This window comes from Oratosquilla oratoria, chromosome 12 (genome assembly GCF_046742065.1).
Source record: "Oratosquilla oratoria isolate Oo_2021 chromosome 12, ASM4674206v1, whole genome shotgun sequence".
NCBI lineage: Eukaryota > Metazoa > Arthropoda > Malacostraca > Stomatopoda > Squillidae > Oratosquilla > Oratosquilla oratoria.
Window position 1 is genome coordinate 63,167,200 of NC_134788.1, and position 17,357 is coordinate 63,184,556.

A 17,357-nucleotide genomic window follows, 5' to 3' on the forward strand; every position below is an offset into this window, starting at 1 on the left:
GCTCCGATAATGTTTGCTGATTATATAAACGACATGGATGAAGGTGTCGAATGTTATATGAACTTCTTTGCAGATGATGCGAAACTATTGAAGAGGTAAGTACAGAAGAAGATTGCAAATCTTTTCAAGAAGACCTGGACAAAGTCTGGAAATGGAGTATAAAGAATAAAGTGAAGTTCAACATTAAGAAATGAAGTATAATGGACTTTGGAAAAAGAAAAAATAGAGTATCGGGTCAATACAAAATTGGGACAAAGGAAGTTACAAAAGTAAACTCAGAAAGGGACCCAGGAGTTTATCTCAAACCACATGACACCAGACAAACCTGTAAACAAAATAGTTGAAGAAACTTACAATTTAATAAAATCAATGAAAGTGGCCTTTGACTACATGGATGAGGAAATGGTAAAGGAGATACTAGTTACACTGGTAAGACCAAAATTAGAATGTGCAGCATCACTATGGGCACCTAGTAAAAAAAAAAAAAAGACATAAAGAAACTAGAAAGAATTCAAAGAGCAATGATAAAGACAGCACCAACACTTAGCAAGTTGACAAACAAACAAAGATTGGACAAACTTAACTTATCAACTCTGGAACAAAGAATAGAAAGAGGCAATTTTATAACCATCTACAGAATTATGAAAGGGATGGAAATCCTTGATAGGGATGACCTACTTAAATGGGACAGAAGAAATAAAAGAGGACATGAGAAGAAACTTAAGAAAGACAATTACAGAAGGGATCTGAAAAAAAGACAGCTTTCCACACAGAGTAATAGATACGTGGAACAAATTGAAAGAGAAAACAATGAGTGCTAAAACCATACATGATTTTAGGAAAGAACTGGATGTGGAAAGATACAACTGCGGGTCACTATGAGCATAGCTCTCCCACAAAATACAACTAGGTAAATACATATCAACTTCATAAATGTATTGGGAATTCCGAAAATGGTTAATTGGTCATTATAGTGGAGGGTGCTTGAACCAATTCATATTTTTCACTACAATGTAAACAGATATATGGTAGCCAGACCACGTCTCTGACACAAGCCACTGTCCAACCAGTGTACCAAGTATAAGTGCTGATGATAGTACATCTGCTATACTGTTATTATGTTTTTGTATAAAGTGTTCATGTGGGAAGTGTCCATTTGAGCAGGAATGTGGGATAAGCTCTAATTAGAGCAAAGCTTGCAGAACACCCAACTTGACATTGATTAATGTTAATGGGCAGGGACACCTAAACTGAGATAGTACTAATATCAAATAAAAGTTCCACAAATAGAATTAGGATTTTTTTCCTTCCCATAAATGGAGATGTCACAGGCTTCCTGAAAGACAACCAGGTATGTGTATATAATTCCTCTATGTTTAAATGACCTGTGGTGTGAAAGTGTTTTATACAAACAGGTATTTTACTAAATGTGACAAGAAAAGATATGGATAATACCCCTACAGTTTCCTAGATCAATATCACATTTTGCTCAGACTAATAACACAGGTACACCACTTACCAGTGTATTTACCTAGTTGTATTATACAGGAAGGGGAACTATACTTGTAGTGACCTCTCTTTGTATCCTGCAGCATTTAATTTGTTCTTAAATTCTTGTATGTGACTTGTATGATTTATTTGAGTCAGATGAACTGAATAAACCTTCCTTGAGTTGGTTTAGATTCAGGTCTTGTGAGCCCAAACATGGTATGCTATGAAGTTGTATTCAAATACGAGTGTTGTGGCTAGCTAGACCCTTGCCCACTTCCAAATCTCATGACACGATGGAAAAGCTAAAGCAAAATTTGAGTCGTTGTGGTTGTGGGGGAATGAGTATGCATGTAGCCTTAGGATGATTTTCATATTTTTATTAAAAAAGTAGAATGGGATATATGATAGCTCATCTGTCAGTGTTTCACCCTATTTTATGATAGGTCATGGCATGTACGAATGGTTGGTTTAGGTACAAACTTGAGCATGAAAGAGTTTGTGCACAAAACTTCCAGTGTCCTATTAGAATATATTGCACACATTCAGAGATAGATGTCAATAATATAAGTATATTTTTTTCAGGATGAGGGTAAATATCATCACTTCCGTGGAAGAGCTATCTACAGATTTCATACTTGTCATGATGAAAAGGACCCAGTGTGACATCTTTGGCACAATTATATCACTAGTAATTTTAGATATCACATGTTGACCCACACTAGAGGGAAGCCTTTCCATTGTGACCTGTAAAGTTGTGCCTTTTCACAAAAGGGATCTCTTAGAAAGCATGTGATGAGCCACACGGAGCGAAGCCTCTCCAATATGATCTGTGTAATGTAGCTTTCTGACAAAAGAATCGCTTCAAACTTCATGTGATAACCCACATTGGAGAAAAGCCATTCCAGTGTGACCTGTGAGATAAAGCTTTCACACAAAACTGTCACCTTGAAAATCAATTGATGGCCCACACAGAAGAGAAGTCTTTCCAGTATGATGTGTGATTCACCTTTCTCAAAAAAGTGTGGCCTGTGTGATTCTGCTTTCTCAGAAAAGGGTCACTCACACAGCATATGAAGACCCACACAGGAGAGAAGCCTTTCCAGTGTGACCTGTGTGATTCTGCTTACTCACAAAAGGGGTCATCTCACACAGCATATTAAGACCCACACAGGAGAGAAGCCTTTCCAGTGTGACCTGTGTGAATCTGCTTTCTCAGTAAAGGGTAATCTCATACGGCATATGAGGACCCACACAGGAGAGAAGCCTTTCCAGTGTGGCCTGTGTGATTCGGCTTTCTCAGAAAAGGGTCATCTCACACAGCATATGAGGACCCACACAGGAGAGAAGCCTTTCCATTGTGACCTGTGTGATTCTTTTTTCTCACGAAAGGATTATCTCACACAGCATATGAGGACCCACACAGGAGAGAAGCCTTTCCAGTGTTACCTGTGTGATTCTACTTTCTCACAAAAGGATTCTCTCACACAGCATATGAGGACCCACACAGGAAAGAAGCCTTTCCAGTGTGGCCTGTGTGATTCTGCTTTCTCAAAAAAGGGTCATCTCACACAACATATGAAGACCCACACAGGAGAGAAGCCTTTCCAGTGTGGCCTGTGTGATTCTGCTTTCTCAGAAAAGGGTTCTCTTGCACGTCACATGAGGACCCACACAGGAGAGAAGCCTTTCCAGTGTGTCCTGTGTGATTCTGCTTTCTCAGAAAAGGGTAATCTCACACAGCATATGAAGACCCACACAGGAGAGAAGCCTTTCCAGTGTGACCTGTGTGATTCTGCTTTCTCACAAAAGTGTCATCTCACACAGCATATGAAGACCCACACAGGAGAGAAGCCTTTCCAGTGTGACCTGTGTGAATCTTCTTTCTCAGTAAAGGGTTCTCTTACACGTCACATGAGGACCCACACAGGAGAGAAGCCTTTCCAGTGTGGCCTCTGTGATTCTGCTTTCTCAGAAAAGGGTTCTCTTGCACGTCACATGAGGACCCACACAGGAGAGAAGCCTTTCCAATGTGGCCTGTGTGATTCTGCTTTCTCAGAAAAGGGTTCTCTTGCACGTCACATGAGGACCCACACAGGAGAGAAGCCTTTCCAGTGTGGCCTGTGTGATTCTGCTTTCTCAGAAAAGGGTTCTCTTGCACGTCACATGAGGACCCACACAGGAGAGAAGCCTTTACAGAGTGACCTGTGTGATTCTGCTTTCTCAGTAAAGGGTAATTTCACACAGCATATGAAGACCCACACAGGAGAGAAGCCTTTCCAGTGTGACCTGTGTGATCCTGCTTTCTCTAAAAAGGGTCATCTCGCGCGGCATATGAGGACCCACACAGGAGAGAAGCCTTTCCAGTGTGACCTTTGTGGTTCTGTTTTCTCATATAAGAATAATCTCATACAGCATGTGAAGAACCACACAGAATAGAAGCCTTTCTAGTGTGACCTCTGGGATTCTGTTTTCTCACAAAATGGTAATCAAATATATGATGATCCACTCAGAAGAGAAATCTATCCAATGTGCCCTGTGTGGATTTGATTTCTTACATAAGGGTTATCTCAAACCCACACAGGAGAGAAGCCTATTCAGTGTGACCTCTATGATTCTGCTTTCTCACATAAGGGTCATCTCACAAAACATATGAGGGCCCACACAGGAGAGAAGCCTCTCCAGTGTGACCTGTGTAATTCTGCTTTCTCACTAAAGATTAATCTCACAAAACATGAGGACCCACACTAGAGAAGCCTTTCTAATGTGACCTTTGTGATGAAGCTTTCTCATAAAAGAATTACCTCAAATATCATGTGATGATCCATAGAAATGAAACAATTCCTTTATGACGTGTGATTCTGTTTTCTCATGAAAGGGTTATCTCACAAAACATATGAGGCCCACGCGTGAGAGAAGACTCCAATGTGATCTGTGTGGCTCTGGTTTCTCACAAAATTGTTCTAGAAAGCACATGAGGACCCACACTGGAGAGAAGCCATTGTGATGCTACCTGTGCGATGCAGCTTTCTCACAAAAGAATCACTTCAAAAAACATATGATCCACACAAGAGAAAAGCCTTTCCAGTATGACCTTTGTGAATCCTTGTTTCTTATTAAAGGTTTCTCACACTATATTTGAAGACCCCTGCAGATGGGCGGCCTTTCCAGTGTGAGCTGTGCTATTATGTTTTCTCAGTAAAGGGTTCCCTCATACAGCATATGAGGACCTGCACAGGAGAGAAGTCTTTCCACTGTGACCTGTGCGATTCTTCTTTCCCACAAAAGAGTTCTCTCTCAATGCATATAACAACCCACATTGGAGAGAAGCCATTCAAAAGCAACCTGTGTGATTCAGCTTTCTCACAAAAGAATCAGCTCAAGTGTCACAGGATGATCCACATAGGAAAGAAGGCTTTCCATTGTGACTTCTGTGAATCTACTTTTTCACAAAAGGGTTCTCTTACACGGCATATGAGGACCCACACAGGAGGCAAGTCTTTCCAATGCAACATGTATGATTCTGCTTTTTCATGTAAGGGGAATCTTGCTCACAAGAAAGAAGCTTTACAATGTGACATGTACGAGTCTGCTTTCACACAAAAGGGTTATCACAATTAATAAAGAGGAAAGAGAGGATGAGAAAACAAAAAGACAAGAAGCTAAGGAAAAACGAGATGAGAACAGAGTCAGAAAAAGAGGAAAAATATTGGAGAGTAGTGAATATGAAAGTGAGGAAATGGCACATAACAGAGAAAAACAAAAGGGAAACAGAAAATACAATGGAAGTAGCAGAAAATTAAGAGTGTCTTACACAAATATAGATGGCTTAATAACAGGATTGAATGAACTGAATGGTTATCTGAAGGAAAAAGAACCGGACATAATGGGAATTGTAGAGACAAAATTGAAAGGTCCACTACCACCCAACAGTGTAGGACATGGTGCATATAATTATTGGAGCAGAAACAGAGGCAAAACAAGGGGGTGGAGTTATGTTCCTGACTAAGAAGGATATAAACGTGAGGAATGTCACATATGGAAAGAATAGAGTAGAGATGATTATGATGGAAGTAGAAGATAGAGATAGGAAAAGCCTCGTGGGAAGACAGAGAACATAAAAGTATGTTAGAAGACACAAGGATAACATTAAACAAGATAATGAAAGATGGAGGAAGAAAAGTTATAATGGGTGACTTTAATTGTAAAGAAGGGTGCTGGGAAGGGACGACAGTAAAGGGTGGAGATGACTCGTGGGGAAATGTACTACTTGATATGATTATTGACCATACAATGATGCAATGGATTCAAGAGAACACTAGTAAAGAAATGAAGAAGAACCATCGAGACTGGACCTAATAATCACATCAGAACCTGAAATAGTAGAAAAGATTGAATACAAGACACCAATAAGTAAAAGTGACCACATATTGGTTGAAATGGAACTAAAGGAAAATGCATATAAAGAAAAAAATATAGAAAAGGAAGATTGATGTATAGAAAAACAAATTTTGATAAAATAAGTGAATTCTTTCAAAATGAAGACTGGGAAAGAATATACAAAGAGGAAACAACAGTGGAAGAGAAATGGAATATTTTGACAAGAATTTATTAAGGAGTGGAAAAGTATGTCCCAAGACAAAAGCAAGGAAAAGAATATGTAAAGTGCTGGTACTACAAAAGTTGTAGGGAGTTAAATGACAAAAGAGATAAAGCTTGGACAAAATGAAAAAAAGACAAAAGACCTGAAAATGGAAAATATATACTAGTTATAGAAATAAATATGTACAGGTGAAAAGAGAAGAAAAAAGAAAATACGAAAAAGATGTCATAGAAAAATGTAAAGACCAACCAAAACTATTTTACAGATTTGTAAATAACAAAGTGAAAAACAAACAAGATCTAGAGAAAATATGACAAGAGTTGAATACACAGAGGAAATAGAAATAGCAGAAATTATGAACAAGCATTTCAAAACAGTGTTTACAAGGGAGAACATAGTGATATCGAATGGGAGGAGAAAGTCCCCCCTATGAAAGAAATAGAAGTAACAAAGAATGAAATAATGAAACACTTGAGTGATCTTGATGTCAGAAAATCGCATGGACTAGATGAAATAGCAAACTGGATTTTGAGAGAATGCAGGAATAAACTGGCATACAAAATACATAGCCTAATAAACAGTTAATTGAAAGAAGGAAAAGTTCCAAAGGACAGGAGAAGAGCAAATATAGTACCTATATATGTATAAAGGGGGAAACAAAGAAGACCCTACAAACTATAAACCAGTCTCTCGAACAAGCACGATAGCAAAAATTTGTGAAGGAATTATCAAAAGTAGATGGGTGAGGCATTTAGAAAAAACAACGTACTAAATCCAAGACAATTTGGATTCAGACAAGTACGATCATGCGTCACAAACTTAATATGTTTCTATTCAAGGCTAATAGATATAATACAAGAAAGAGATGGATCGGCTGATTGTGCATTTCTAGACCTGAAAAAAGCTTTTGACAAGGTGCCACATAAGAAGTTGCTTAAGAAATTAGAAAATACAGAAGGAATACAGGGCAAACTGCTGAAATGGATGGAAGAATTTTTGCATGAAAGAGAAATGAGAGTGGTGATAGACAAACACTCTGATTGGGATGATGTGATAAGTGGTGTTCCACAAGGAACAGTTCTGGCCCCAATAATGTTTGCTATATATATTAATGATATGGATGAAGGAATTGAAAGTTATATGAACTTCTTTTTGGATTATGCAAAACTATTGAAAAAAGAATGGGAATGGAGCAGGATGTGGGAGATGGAGTTCAATACTAAGAAGTGTAGTATAATGGAATTTGGAAGAAGCAAAAAAAAAAAAAAAAAAAAACAATAGAATCATATAAATTGGGAGAAGGAATTAAAAAAAGTAGAAAATGAGAAGGACCTGGGAGTCATTATTATGAATAATATGTCACCTGAGAAACATATAAACAAGATTTTTGGAGAAACATATAATTTAATAAGAACAATCAAAGTAGCATTTATATACCTGGATGAAGAAATGGTGAAGAAAATACTAATCACCTTGATAAGACCAAGATTGGAATATGCAGCAATGATGTGGTCCCCAAGTACAAAAAATGTATAACAAAACTTGAAAGAATACAAAGAGCAATTACAAAATTGGCACCAACACTCAGAACTATTATATGAAGAGAGACTAGCAAAACTTGAGCTACAGACATTAGAGCAAAGAAGAGAGAGAGGAGATTTGATAACTATTTATAGAATCATGAAAGGCATAAAAACTATTGATAGAGAGGATCTAATAAAATGGGATGACAGAAATACAAGAGGACATGGAAAGAAAATCAAGAAAGACAGTTATAGAAGAGATCTAAAAAAGAACAGCTTTCCCCACAGAGTAATAGACATTTGGAACAAGTTAGATGAGAAAGTGATATGTGCAAAAATAATACATGAATTTAAAAACAGTTTAGATAAAATGAGATATGAAGACGGGACACCACAAGCATAGCTCCCCTTCCCATAAAATACAACTAGGTAAATAAAGGAGAGAAGCCTATCCAATGTGACTTGGACAGTATATGATGACCCACAATGGAGAGAAGCCATTCCTGTATGATACAGCTCTCACAAAGCATATGAGGACCCACACAGGATAGAAGCCTCTCATGTGCAACATGTGTGATGTAACTTTCTCACAAAAGGGTTCTCTCACAATGCATATGAGGACCCACAATGGAGAGAAGCCATTCCTGTGCACTGCAACTTTATCACAAAAGAATCACCTCAAATATCATGTGATCCCCCCACAATTGAAAACTCACAAAATTGGGAACAAGGACAGAGAGACAGGTTCCCCCAATGAAAGAAACAGTGCAAAAACTATACAAGAATTTAAGATCAAACTGGATGCTGAAAGATACAAAAGCGGGTCACTATAAGCATAGCTCTCTTCCCATAAAAAACAACTAGGTAAATACAGGACAGCAGCCTTCCTAGTGTGACCTGTGTGATTGTGCTTTCTCACAAAGGAGGTCTCAATCATCACATGGTGACTTGTACTGGAAAGAAGCCATTCCAGTGTGACTTGTGTGATGAAAAATATTCCCTGTAAGATTTGTGCATGTGTTTGTGCACACATTTTACAACTAGCATACGAAGGAAAAAAGTGTGCACAAGGTTTTGAAAATGATGTTAAGATATTTTAATTAAAGATACTAATCCTTTAATTTCATAACAATGAATTCAAAACAAAAAGAATGTGATTTTGAGAATCTGTCAATGACCTTTGAAATATAAGTGTACAATTTCATAGTTTTACAGATAGTTTTGAAATCTTTTGTATGTTCAGCAGTTATACATCACCAGTACAAGTTCAGTCCAATGAAATAAATCTAGAACGATGTTATTAATTTTGTACCCTCAAATTAAATAGTCTGAATAATTGATACAATCTCAATGTTTTTTTTTATGTTTCAAATTCCATATGGAAAAGAAAATCACTGTAATTTCCTGGAGAAACCTACATTTCAAAAATAACAAAAGGAGCAAAGAATATACTGATGAAAAAAATGGCTACTACAAGTCATTGGAATAGTAGAGATATCTGGATAATAGAGGAACACTGAAACAATGCCAAAGCAAAAATCATAGTAATTAAGAGGAAAGGGAGCTGTTGGAAAGATCCATCCCAACTTTGTATTTTAAAGGTAAACAACAGGAAACGAAACAAGGCAACAACTATGTTCAGTAAATAGTGCACACAGACATGGTTGTATTCTGTAATCTGTAGCTATTTGTAAATTTACAAATGTTAAGAAAATATATACAAATAACAGAATTGCATAGAACTGGTGGATCTTGTCAGATTCAAATGAAGCAAAGGGTGTGAAGTGAAAAAGAACTCCAAGTGAAGAATGGCTGGATGAAATCATGAAAAATGTTACACCCATTTACAGGACAGTTTCCCTGAGGATGAGGTACAAGAATGGTCAATGTGATTTTTCATCTGGTGGACATGTTACTGCCCTTTGTCTTAACCATCATGATTTTCTTGCTGATGCTACAGAAATATTTAGTTTGATGTTGCAAGAAAAATTAGATACAAGATTATTTAAAATTTAACACATAGTATTAGTTGCTCTTCAGAACGAAGTTCTGAGACTTGGAAAAGTTGATGGATATTGGAGGAGCCTTTCTTGTCTCTAGTGCAGACTGTGGGTGAGGATTTAGTCCAATGAATTGAATAAAAAACAAACTTAGACACCGTTTAGGAGAATGTCATTTGGATATGTTTATATAAGTGAAAAGCTACAAATTTTATGGAAATTCAATGAATTTAGATAATGTGTATAAAGAGTGGGTGAATGCCGAAAACAAAAGAGGAGAAATAAGAAGTTAGAAGGTAGAATTAACGTTGAGAATTAGTACTGGACTTATTTTTATATATATTTAGAGTTATTTTTAAAGTTAGAAAGGTTAAATGTAATTGTTCCTTAGTGGTTTATATATATATGTATATTATATATATGAATATAAAATACATATTAAATATTTCTGTCAGCTCTGTCATTGTCACACAAAGGACTCTTGAAATAGAAAATCAGTGCAAAAATATATATGTCCCTAATCATTTATCTTATTTATAGAAGGCCAAATTTAGGAGGTATTTCTAATACACAATAAAATATTACACTAGATGGCACTTAGAGAACATACCGGTGTCAAGGGTCACAAAATCGAAAAAGATTATTATACCCACATTTTACAGTAAATGATAGCAGGGTCCATTTTGTATAAAATTAATTAAATTTGTGTACTATACATGCCAAGGATACAAAAAACTTGATCCTCATACATATCCGAATCTGCCTCAAAATCTATTAACTTATTTCTTAGTTTAAGACATGCCTTTCCACAAAATTTAATCAAACTCTGTATATAACTTTTTGAGTACAGTTGGAGTTTGTAATGACCTAGTTCCTTTTTTACTGCAGAATTAAAGGAAAGGGTAAATAGAGTATTGGGGCAAACAGTAGGGCATAGCAATAATGTAGAGCAATATGATAGTATAGGACAAAATATCATTTTAGGATATAATGTCGGCAGAGGACAAAATATTACATTAAGATGTAATGTCAAAGGACAAAATATCACAATGGGATGTGATAAGAGTGGAGGAAAAAATAAGATGGGGTGTAATGATAGTGGAGGACAAAATATTACTCTAGGATATAATGTCACTGGAGCACAGAATATCATTTTAGGAAGTGATGCTGGACAGAATGCCAAAGACCTACAGGTGGCCGGCGTGGAAGGGAGGGGGCCAAGGTGTACATAAGAGATTGGATGACTGTGAGGGACCAGATGTCCTTAATGGGGCAAATGTCCATGAGGCACTGAATGTTAATGAAGGACCAAGTGTCACTATAGAGCAAGATGTCAATAAAGAACTAGATTATAATGTAAGGCACAATGTTGAAACACAAAATATGTCAAAAAGAAAGAATCATGACTTAAAACCATATACTTTAATGCTCATAGTATTAGGATCAAATTGCAAGAAATCCAGTTGTATGTCAAAAGTAAAAATCTCAATATAATAGGAATAACCAAGACATGGTTAAATGATGAAGAGTTTGAAACTGAATTCAATATTGCAGAATTTAAACACTTTTATAAGGATAGAAACTACAAGAAAGGTAGGGGTGTTCTGTTGTATGTTAAAAACCATGTGTTTTAGAGAAAATGAAACAGGATGCATATGATAGTTTGTGAGTAGAATTAACCCAAACAAATGGACAAAAAATTAATGTAGGTGTAATACATACATATATCAAAGGCTTTTTCCCTCTACACGGGGGGTAGCCAAAAAGAAAAAGGCATAGAAACCACTCCCACCCATTCCATTTCCTATATATTCCACTCCTCTCCACCCTCCTCCCTCCCTCTTATCTTGGCATCTCCTGGATGATGGGTCATCCCTGCATCCTGTCCACTGCCCTGGGTCAGAAGCAGCATCGCAAGACACAGCACATCCACAGCAAGGCCGCTTCATAAATTCGACGACCCCCCTCTCCATCCCCTCATGCAGAAAAGGAGAAGATGGGGGAGAAATTCATTTGGGCTGCGTCAAACTTTTCTCATACATACTTCCTCACCACCCATCCCCCACCCACTCCCTCTCATGCATCACAGCATCATCTATACACAACCCCTATCCAATCACCCCTATCTTCTGTCCTCTCCCGTCCTTCCTCCACAGACATTCCTCTCTTTTGTAATACCCCTTTCACCCCATCCATCCATCTCATCCTAGGACGCTCCCTTATATTCACTCCTTCCACACTTCTTTTACTAATCTTTCTTCACTCATTCTTTCCATGTGTCCAAACCATCCTAATACTGTTTCATCAACCCTATCTCCCAGTTCCCTTTCTACCCCTGTTCTCCTCTTCACCTCCTCATTTCTCACTCTATCCAGCCCAATAACCCCTGTCATACTTCTCAGACATTTCATCTCAAACACATTCAAACTCCTCCTCTCTTCCTATCTCATGTTTCATGTTTCTGTCCCATACAGTGCTGTTGGCACAATCACTCCTTCATATAACCTCCTCTTAGCATCCATTCCCAGATGTCTATTTCTCATTACACTTTTCAATCCACCAAGGCATTTACTTGCTTCTCTCAATCTACATTCTACCTTCACCCCGACTCCTCCCTTTCCTGTCACATTCACACTCAGGTATCTGAAACTATCCACTTCCTCCAGTTTCTCACCCTCAATGCTCACTTCCAGCCTGCTGTCACTCTCTCCCCTTAAACATCTCATCACCTTACTTTTGCCCACATTTATCTTCAGCTTCCTTCTTTCACACACCTTCTCAAACTCTGACACTAACTTCCTCAATCCCTCATCTGATCCTGCTACAAGCGCAGTGTCGTCAGCAAACAACAGCTGGTTCACCTCCCACTTTTCTCCATTTTCTTTAATCATATCCAACCCCTAACCCACTACCCTTGCATTCACCTCTCGCACCACCCCATCCATGTAGAGATTGAACAGCCAGGGCGAAATAACACATCCCTGACGAAGTCCCACCTTTACCTCAAACCATTCACTCTCTCCATTTCTAATCCTAACACAAGCTCTACTACTCTCGTAAAAACTCGTGACTGCTCTTAACAGCTTTCATTCTATCCCATATATCTGCAGTACCTCCCATATTGCCTTCCTGTCTACCCTGTCATAAGCCTTTTCCAGATCCATAAAAGCCCAACAAACATCCTTATCTTTTCCTATAGCTTTCTCACATATCTGTCTTACCACAAAAATCTTATCTACACATCCCCTACCTGTCCTAAACTCACACTGTTCCTCACTAATTACTCCCTCTGTTCCTCTCCTAATTTAATCAAGACCCTCCCATAAGCCTTCCCAACTACACTCAACAAGCTGATCCCTCTGAAACTACTACACTCACACTTGTCCCTCTTTCCCTTGTAAAGTGGAACTATACAGGCACTCTTCCAGTCCTCTGGCACTCAACTCTCTTAAACAAACATTAAATGACCTCACCACCTAGTCCACCATAATTGTACCTCCTTTCTTCAGACATTCTGCATGGCATCCATCCAGACCAGGTGCCTTACCTGCTCTCATCATCACTTCATCCTTTCCCTATTTCTCCTCCAGGTGTAATATATAGGCCAAAAATATCATTAGCAGACGACAAAATGTTTCAAGAACTGTCTAGTTTCTGCAACCGGGACTTATTGATAATGGGTGATTTCAATTTTACTGACATTGATTGGATGACCCTTGAACATGGCCATAGATAGTTGCTTGATAGATTTTCTCAGAGACAGTTACTTAGTTCAGCATGTAAAAGAGCGCACAAGACATGGAAACTTACTCGATCTATTGATCACTAGCCACGAAATCATAATAACCGATGTAGAAGTTGGTGAATCTATTGCAAGTAGCGATCACATCTTAGATTCAAACTGCTGAAAAAAATTAGAATAGATACATGTGTTTCTAAAATGCCCGATTTCAGTAAAGCTCAGTTCATAGAACTACGTCAGAAGCTTCAGCTTACAGATTGGGAGGAAAAATTAAGCGAAGGACCTAGATCAGATGTGGGCAATGTTTCAAAATACGCTCACTATGATTATTCATACCTACATCCCGTGGAAGGACAGACCCCCCCCCCCCAAATCAGGCTCGCCCAAAATGGCTTGACAAAGAAACTGAAAAAAGTACTTCTAGCAAGAAACAGGCTTATAAGAAATACAAATGCTCGAGTGCACCTAATGACTACCAAAGTTATGAGGACCACAATGAAAATAAGCGTACATGCTTTTTGTGTTATCCTCGGCAATTTACATTTATTATTTCGAACTATGTGTTCTTGTCATTATTTGCACTTCATGTACATTGATTCATTGCCAAATAAAGTCTATCTATCTATCTAATAATACAGAGAGGTTAAAAAAATAAAAAACGAAAACAACAATACGAAATGAATATCGCTGATAAATCCGAAGAGAACCCCAAAGAATTCTATAGTTACAGTAGAGATAAAAAAAGGTTATTAGGAATCCCATTGGCCCACTATCATCTGCTGACGGTCAACTTGAATATTCAAATGAAGAAATGTGTGATATTTTAAACAACTATTTTGCTCAGTATTCGTAAATGAAACAACTTAAAGTGAACTCCAAACTGAAACTTGTAAAAAGTCTAGGGTGAACCTACTACGGTAAATATCACAAAAGAAAATATTAAAAGGTGTATACAGAAACTCAAAGTTAATAGAACATCAAGGCCTGACGGTTGGCATCCAAGAATCTTAAAGGAAATGGAAAATGAGATTGTTGTTCCATTAGAAATTATTTTCAAGAAATCCGTAATATCCAGAGATGTCCCAAGAGCATGGAAACTAGCTAACATTATTCCCATATAAAAAGTGACAAAAAGAAACCAAATAACTATATGCTTATAAGTTTGACTTCAATCGTAGGAAAAATGATGGAAACTATCATCAGAGATGCTATCGAACATCATTTAGAAAGTAACTGTTTGATAAATGATAGCCAGCATGGATTCAGATGGAAACGTCCTTGCGTGACTAACTTACTCAAATTCGACAATACACTCCTCTCGAATTATGACAAAAGAAACAATATAATTTAATATATCTAGACTTTGCAAAATCTTTTGATACTGTCCCTCACGAACGAGTACTTACTAAATTAGCTTCACACGGAATAAGTGGTAGCCTATTAAGTTGGATTAGTAATTGATTGAATGATCGCAAACAGAGTTGTTCTAAATAAAATAAAAAACTACTAGATGGAAAAATGTTACGAGTGGAATTTCTCAGGGTTCCGTTCTTGGGCCACTTCTATTGAGAGTATATATAAATTATATAGACCACGGACTAAAACCTATTGTCCCCAAATTTGCTGATGATACAAAACTGTGCGGTTTGGCGAATAATCACTTAAACCAATTCAAGATGATTTAGATAAACTACAGCAATGGTCTGAAAAATGGTTAACACAAGTACATTTAAGGTAATGCACATAGGTAAAAATAACAGTAAGTACGATTACATGTTATTTGGAAGTTCGTTACCTTACCTTACCTTACCGTCGTGCCATATCCTCTTGGACTTTGGCAACCATGGAGCGCCACCGTTCACTGTCCCTAGTCACTTGTAACATCTGTGCTGGTTTGAGTTGTTTTCCCGTCGCCCTCATCAGCCCGTCCATATACTTCTCCCTCTGCTTTCCTCTTGCTCTCCTTCCCTCCACCATTCCCGTCATCACCACCTCTTCCAACCCTTCCCGCCGAATTATATGTCCTAAGAATCGCAACTGTCTTTTCCTTATTGTAGCCATTAATTCCCTATCTGTCTCCATTTCTATCGATATTTCTTCATTTGTTTTCTTCGCTGTCCATGATACTTTTAATACTCGTCTCCATATCCACATTTCTGCTGCTTTTAGGTTTTCCTGCAATTTTTTGCTGATTATCCACGCTTCTGAACCATGTAATGGTGTTGACCATATAAATGTTTTAACTGTTCTTCTCCTATATCTGTAGATATTTTCTTGTTTGTTAACACCCCTTTCATTTTCTGAAACGTGCTTTTAGCTATCGCTATCCTTGATTTTATTTCTTTTTCACATTTACAATCTTCTGTCAATACGCTTCCCAGGTACGAAAATTTGGTTACTTGTTCTGTTCTTCTCCCTGCTATTTGTACTTGCACTCTTGGTGGATCTGTTTTACTGGCCACTAGTATTTTAGTTTTCCCCATATTTACATTTAAACCTTTCTACTCACTAGCTCTTACGGTTACATTCAATAGATGTTGCAGTTTTTCTTCTGAGTCAGCCACCAATACCGTGTCATCACCATATCTGATATGATTTATATTATATCCTCCAATTTTAATCCCTTCCATTCCCTCTAATTCCCTAAGGATCATCTCCCCATATAAATTGAATAAATCTGGAGACATAACACAGCCTTGACGCACTCCCCTCTTTATAGCTTGAAATTCTGTTCTTTCTCCCCGTACCCTCACTGCTGCTCTTTGCTTCCAATACAAATTTCTGATGATACTCATGTCTTTGCCATTTATATCCACTCTTTCCAAAATATTGATCAAATCCTCATGTCTTACCCTATCAAACGCCTTCTCGTAGTCAACAAAGCAAAGATATACATTTTGTTTTTCTATCATCCTCTCCATAATCGTTCTTATTATAAAAATTGCACCTGTTGTTCCTTTCCCTTCTATGAAACCAAATTGCTCCCATGAAACTTGTTCTCTCACTTTATTTCTTATTCTATTTAAAACTATCCTTAATGTAATTAAGTTGTGGAATATGACGATAATGTTTCACTTGTAGATTGTGTACTGTAATGTTTTATAATGGAAATGTTATGGACTCTGTAATGTTGGCGTTGCTTTGCCTTTTGCAAATTGTGTACTTGTGTTGTGAATGTGGTGCACATATGTGTGCACAGTTGGCACCCCTAGCACGGGGTCAAAAGGTCACGGTATAGGAAGGAGGGCGCACGACGGTGTGCGTGTCAGTGTGTGTGTGGAACGAGAAGATGCAAGCGGAACTCTAACACGATTAGGATTAGCAGAGCTAGTGGGTTTAGGTAAGGTAGATTGTAGAGTCAGAACAGTGAGTGTATCAGAGGATTGAAAAGTGAAGCAGAAACAACCAAAGAAACGGGAAACCACAGAAATCAGGTGAGTTACAAGTAGTACAGCACTCCCATTACTATTGGAAAATGTTGAATAAAGCTTGAAGTTGGGAATAATATTCAACATTATTCCTCAAGTCATATGTCACCCTTCACTGAAGTATTCCAGCTGTGATATTTATATCCTTCTTTTATGCGTCCTCCTATCCGAGAGTTGACACCTTGATGTGGTGGATAGGCTTGAGAATCTTAATGGTTACAAAAGTTATGTCGATAGAGAGGCAATCTCTGCAGGGTCACCCGTATTGAACAGGTAGAAAGATAAGACAAAGAGCAGCTTACACGCACAGTCGCAGGACCCACTGCTAACTGGCACGTCCCTGATGGCGAGCAGGGAAATTCCTCATAGATATATGGGGTACCGTCATAATGACGGCGTGGACCATTGGGCACCCTATAGATATATAGTGCTTCACCGAATATAACGAATAAGGTCACACCGGAGAAATATCTCGCCAGAAACAGCTGGCAAGGAGATGATATTTCTGCCAACCTCCCTTCATAGTAACCATGAACTGCACAACCAAAACAAAACCGGGCGTCCTCTTGGATC

At 37.9% G+C, this 17,357-nt stretch overlaps 1 long non-coding RNA gene across 1 annotated transcript in view; it reads left to right on the forward strand.

Annotated features, from left to right (window-relative positions):
* LOC143031927 (uncharacterized) overlaps window positions 1–10,063 on the forward strand; it is a 298,829-nt gene extending 288,766 nt beyond the window's left edge. Inside the window, exon 2 of the long non-coding RNA XR_012967047.1 lies at window positions 5,403–10,063. This is a non-coding gene — a long non-coding RNA (uncharacterized LOC143031927). The remainder of the gene's footprint in view (window positions 1–5,402) is intronic.
* The last annotated feature ends 7,294 nt before the right edge of the window (window positions 10,064–17,357 follow it).